Raw genomic sequence first — 6833 nt, 5'->3', positions numbered from 1 at the left:
ACCTAAAAGAATAAAGTTTTTCCAATTTGTTTATTACTAAAAACCATGATGAATCAAGTGAAAACTAATTTATTCATGCAGTTGGAACAGTAGTTTAAGTTTTCACTTTAGAAATAAATTAGAAATAAGCAATCCAAAAACAAAGAGAACAGAATTCAACTCATCATGAATAGAATGTCATGACCAGTGTTTTAACTTGCGGTAAAAAGGAACAGATTAGAAAAGGCCACCAAATTAAAGTTGTCACAGAATTGTACACAAAATTGAAGATGAGTTGAAAATTATTAGAACAGATTAAAGCAAAACTCAAAATAGCTGAATTATCATAAAGAACAAAACTAAATGAAACAAAAGAGAGAAAGAACAAAACTGAACAGATGTCAAGACAACAGAACACGGTAATAGAATAGAACAGAACACAATTGAATTAGAAATCAAAAGGAGCAGAATAGAATTCAACTCATCATGAACAGAATGTCTTTACCAGTGTCTTAAAAACGAATAGATTAGAAAAAGTCACCAAATTAAAGTTGAATTGAAAACGAATAGAGTATACTAAAGCAACACTCAACTCAATAAACTAGAACAAAGCAGAAAAGAACTTAATTGCCATAAAAATGAACTGAATGAAACAAAAAATTAGGGGTCTATTTTAACAATCTAGGTGCCAAGTCTAAAGCGCATGGCGCAAAAGCATTAAGGGCATGTCTGAAGCCACTTTTGCTATTTTAAGGACGGAAAAATAAGCTTTGCGCCCTGGCGTATGGTCTAACAGGGTTGTGCTTATTCTCTTAATAAGTTATGGGTGTGTTTTGAGCATAATGTGCATTAAACCAATCAGAGTCTCATCTCCCATCCCCTTTAAGAGTCAGTTGCGTTGTGCCATGGCACATTTCCTATTTACATAGTGGACTCTGTAAGTGGAAACACTGAGAGCTTCACTGGCAAGAAAACAGTTAAACAGATCGTCTGTAGCACGAGGATAAAGAACAAGCCTCCTCCAGTCGGCCACTTTACTTTCTCTTTACTTTACTTGTACTCTTTACTATACTCCTTTACTTTCGTGGTAGAAACTCACTCCACTGAAGACATCCATCAGCCTACATATTTAATTTCATTTAAGCACAAAGATTTATTTCAAAACTATTTCTAAATTCAGTTCTAATTTCCAGCAAACGAACAAATGAACAATAATAACAAAGTGTGGTCAAAAAATTTGTGATATCCAAACACACGTTCTATTCTTATGCCCCATAAGGTGATGCATACCTCTCCAAAACCCGACAGGTGGACAAATCTAAACTTGTTTTTGTTAAAACAAATATAAATATGCATATAATAAATAATGCTGCTAATAATAATATTATACAAATGCAAGTTGTCATGAATAAACTGAAAAAAGCCCCTCAACATGAAGGCGTGGAGGTAGTGGTTTTTATATTTATGTAGAACATAATATATTTTTTAACATTTTATTCCTTTAATTTTTTATATGTTTTTTTTTCATATGTACACAATACGTAAGTTTTTTGTGTATTGCTGTACATCATGTGTGTATTAAGCAATGTGTAAGCGTTTAAGGCGTACAACTAACACTGGACTTTAGACCTGCTTTCAGTTGGTCAATTGCACAGTTCATTTCAGATCCTCAAAATAGCAACGCACCAACAATGCGCATTAACACAACTCCACTAGACCAGCACACCCATGAGTCCACAAAGCATCGCAAATAGATTTGCTATTTAAACAATTAGGGATGCACTGGTCTAAAAATAGAAACGAATCGTGCCAAACCCGTCTTGCACCTTATTGCGCTGGGTGTATGATAGGCTTAAAAAAAAAAACTGAACAGATGTGAATACAACAGAACTCAATAGTAGAATAGAACATGACAGAATAAAAAAGAATTAGAAATCAACACATTAAAAAGGAACATAATAAAATTCAAGTAATGATGAACAGAATGTCTTAAAGATTTTTTTAGAAAATGCACCAAATTAAAGTTGACACAGAATTTAAATTGAATTCAATTGAAAACGAATAAAATATATAATAAAGCAAACCTCAACACAATAAACTAGAACACAGCAGAAAAGAATTACCATCAAAATGAACCAAATGAAGCAAAAGACTAAAAGAACAAAACTCAAATGATTTAAACACAACAGAGCTCGATAATAGAACAGAATAAAATACAATAGAATTCGAAAGCAACACACCAAAAAATAACATAAAATAATTCAACTCATCACGAACAGAATGTCTTGACCAGAGTCTTAACACATCATAAAGGAACCAATTAAAAAAGAGCACCAAATTAAAGATGACAGAGCTGAGCACAGAATTGAAGTTTAGTTGAAAAGAGTTACATAGATCACATTCAAACAAAATAACAGTGTACAAGTCTGTAGAGGCGACTCGGTGGCGTAGTAGGTAGTGCTGTCGCCTCACAGCAAGAAGGTCGCTGGTTTGAGCCTCGGTCAGTTGGCGTTTCTGTGTGGAGTTTGAATGTTCTACCCGCGTTAGTGTGGGTTTCCTCCAGGTGCTCCAGTTTCCCCCACAGTCCAAAGACATGCAGTACAGGTGAATTGGGTAGGCTAAATTGTCCGTAGTGTATGAGTGTGTATGGATGTTTCCCAGTGATGGTTTTGCAGCTGGAAGGGCATCCGCTGCGTAAAACATGTGCTGGATAAGTTGGCGGTTCATTCTGCTGTGGTGACCCCAGATTAAGCCGAAAAGAAAATGATTCAATGAAAGTCGGTAGAATGAGATCAAATTGAACCTGACAACAAAGCTTTCTTATTTAGCAAATCAAAAATAAAAGCATAAATTAAAACAATTTAGCGCAGTAGAATTTAACATGGGATAGAAAACACAATAGAATAGTATAAAACGATAGAAAAGAACACATTATTGACTCATAATTAAAGCATTACGTGGAACAGATAAAGCTCAACTTAAAATAATAAAAATTATACCATTACAGAATTAAATAGATTAACACAATAGAAATAGAACTCAGTGTACCAAATAATAAACATAAAGAACAGAATTCAACTCACCACAGAGGAATAGCATCAAATAAAACACAATTCACCACAGTACATCTCAACATGTCACAACAGAACAAAAATAGAAAAGTACAGAATAAAACACATCTCAACAAAATAACAGAAAATGGAAAAGAATTCAATGAATCACCAGTGTATAGTGTGGTATTTTAAAAGACAAATAATAATAGAACTCAACACAAAAGAATAGAATAGATTAAAAGAGAACACAACACATTAAACACATGCAACGTGTAAGTAGTAAGTAAGAACTAAACAGAACAGAAATCTACTTTTCATTTTCAATGAATAACACAGAAAATTAAACAAAACTCATGGTGATAAAAAGAATTAAACATATCACAAAGGTATAGATTCAAGCAAAACTCGACACAAACTAGAAATAGTGTTCAACAGAATACAAGTTAATGCCATAAAAGCACAGAATTGAATTAAATGAAAAACAATTCAAACTATTTCTGTTAAACAAACACACACAACATAATAGAACTGAATAGAAATAAATGGAAAAATAATACTAGAACTCAACTCTCCATATATAAATACAATTTAGAATATAAAACTACTCATAGAGTAGAGTAGAATAGAATAGAACAGAGCAACAGATCCACCCTTTGTTGAACAAATAACACTGACACAACAAAATAGAACTTAACATACCATTATAGAATTGAATAGAAATAAATAGAAATATAAGACTAGAACTCAACACTCCATAGATAAATACAAAAAGATTAAAATTTAGGATATAAAACAACTTATAGAATAGAATAGAATAGTTTTGTGTTACCTTTGTTAAACAAATAACACTCAATCAACACAATAGAACTTAACACACCATAATAGAAATAAATCGAAGTATAAGACTGTAACTCAAAACTACATAGATATATACAAAATAATACAATATAGAATATTAGACAACTCTAGAATAGAATAGAATAGAATAGAATAGAATAGAATAGAATAGAATAGAACAAAGCAACAGGTCCACTGTTTGTTAAACAAATAATACTCATTATACAACATAATAGAACTAAACACACCATAATAGAACTTAGTAGAAATATAAGACTAGAATTCAACACTCCTTAGATAAATACAAAAATGATATAGTATAGAATATAAGACAACTAAGAATAGAATAAAGCAGAGCAACAGATTTGTTAAACAAATAACAAACACAACATAATAGAACTGAATAGAAATAAATGGAAAAATAAAACTAGAACTCAACTCCATATATAAATACAATTTAGAATATGAAACTACTCATAGAGTAGAATAGAATAGAATAGAACAGAGCAACAGATCCACCCTTTGTTGAACAAATAACACTGACACAACAAAATAGAACTTAACATACCATTATAGAATTGAATAGAAATAAATAGAAATATAAGACTAGAACTCAACACTCCATAGATAAATACAAAAAGATTAAAATTTAGGATATAAAACAACTTATAGAATAGAATAGAATAGTTTTGTGTTACCTTTGTTAAACAAATAACACTCAATCAACACAATAGAACTTAACACACCATAATAGAAATAAATCGAAGTATAAGACTGTAACTCAAAACTCCATAGATATATACAAAATAATACAATATAGAATATTAGACAACTCTAGAATAGAATAGAATAGAATAGAATAGAATAGAATAGAATAGAATAGAATAGAATAGAATAGAATAGAATAGAATAGAATAGAATAGAATAGAACAGAACAAAGCAACAGGTCCACTGTTTGTTAAACAAGTAATACTCATTATAATAGAACTAAACACACCATAATAGAACTTAGTAGAAATATAAGACTAGAATTCAACACTCCTTAGATAAATACAAAAATAATATAATATCAGAATCAGAATCAGTAAGAGCTTTATTGCCAGGTATGTTCACACATACGAGGAATTTGTTTTCGTGACAGAGCTTCTACAGTGCAACAGGATAACAGAGACAGGACAAAAAAAAAAACAGATAATAAACATATTTTTACAAAAATTTAAGTAAGTAGTGAGTGCAAATATACAGATTGACAAGTGTATGTACGTGTTTATTACTATATACAACGTTATACTGTATGTGCAGCTGTTATGTGCAAATTGGCATGTAAAGTGTGTTGTTAAATAAGTGTATATGTGTATAAAAGTGTATGGCAAGTAGTGATGTTGGTTCCGCAATTATTATCATCAAGTGTTCATGAGATGGATTGCCTGAGGGAAGAAACTGTTTCTGTGTCGGGCTTATATAGAATATAAGACAACTCAGAATAGAATAAAGCAGAGCAACAGATCTGTTAAACAAATAACACACACAGCATAATAGAACTGAATAGAAATAAATTGAAGTATTAGACTGTAACTCAAAACTCCATAGATATATACAAAATAATACAATATAGAATATTAGACAACTCTAGAATAGAATAGAATAGAATAGAATAGAATAGAATAGAATAGAATAGAATAGAATAGAATAGAATAGAACAAAGCAACAGGTCCACTGTTTGTTAAACGAATAATACTCATTATACAACATAATAGAACTAAACACACCATAATAGAACTTAGTAGAAATATAAGACTAGAATTCAACACTCCTTAGATAAATACAAAAATGATATAGTATAGAATATAAGACAACTAAGAATAGAATAAAGCAGAGCAACAGATTTGTTAAACAAATAACAAACACAACATAATAGAACTGAATAGAAATAAATGGAAAAATAAAACTAGAACTCAACTCCATATATAAATACAATTTAGAATATGAAACTACTCATAGAGTAGAATAGAATAGAATAGAACAGAGCAACAGATCCACCCTTTGTTAAACAAATAACACTGACACAACATAATAGAACTTAACACACTATAATAGAATTGAATAGAAATAAATAGAAATATAAGACTAGAACTCAACACTCCATAGATAAATACAAAAAGATAAAAATATAGGATATAAAACAACATATTGAATAGAATAGAATAGAATTGAATAGAACAGAACAGTTTTGTGTTACCTTTGTTAAACAAATAACACTCAATCAACATAAAAGAACTCAACACACCATAATAGAAATAAATCGAAGTATAAGACTGTAACTCAAAACTCCATAGATATATACAAAATAATACAATATAGAATATTAGACAACTCTAGAATAGAATAGAATAGAATAGAATAGAATAGAATACAATAGAATAGAACAAAGCAACAGGTCCACCGTTTGTTAAACGAATAATACTCATTATACAACATAATAGAACTAAACACACCATAATAGAACTTAGTAGAAATATAAGACTAGAATTCAACACTCCTTAGATAAATACAAAAATTATATAATATAGAATATAAGACAACTAAGAATAGAATAAAGCAGAGCAACAGATCTGTTAAACAAATAACAAACACAACATAATAGAACTGAATAGAAATAAATGGAAAAATAAAACTAGAACTCAACTCCATATATAAATACAATTTAGAATATAAAACTACTCATAGAGTAGAATAGAATAGAACAGAGCAACAGATCCAATACTCCATAGATAAATACAAAAAAACTATAATTAAATATTGAATATAAAACAACTCATAATAGAATAGAACTAACAGAACAGAATAGAATAGGGCAACAACAGAACTGCCCTTTGTTAAATGCCCACACCCACACGCTCAGGCATGTGTACATCACAGCATGTTTTAAGAGATGAAAATAATAGGTCAGTCACACACAGGGGG

Source organism: Danio aesculapii, chromosome 25 (assembly GCF_903798145.1).
Source record: "Danio aesculapii chromosome 25, fDanAes4.1, whole genome shotgun sequence".
Lineage (NCBI taxonomy): Eukaryota > Metazoa > Chordata > Actinopteri > Cypriniformes > Danionidae > Danio > Danio aesculapii.
The sequence above is the reverse complement of the archived record's forward strand: the minus strand, read 5'-3'. Positions refer to the sequence as shown.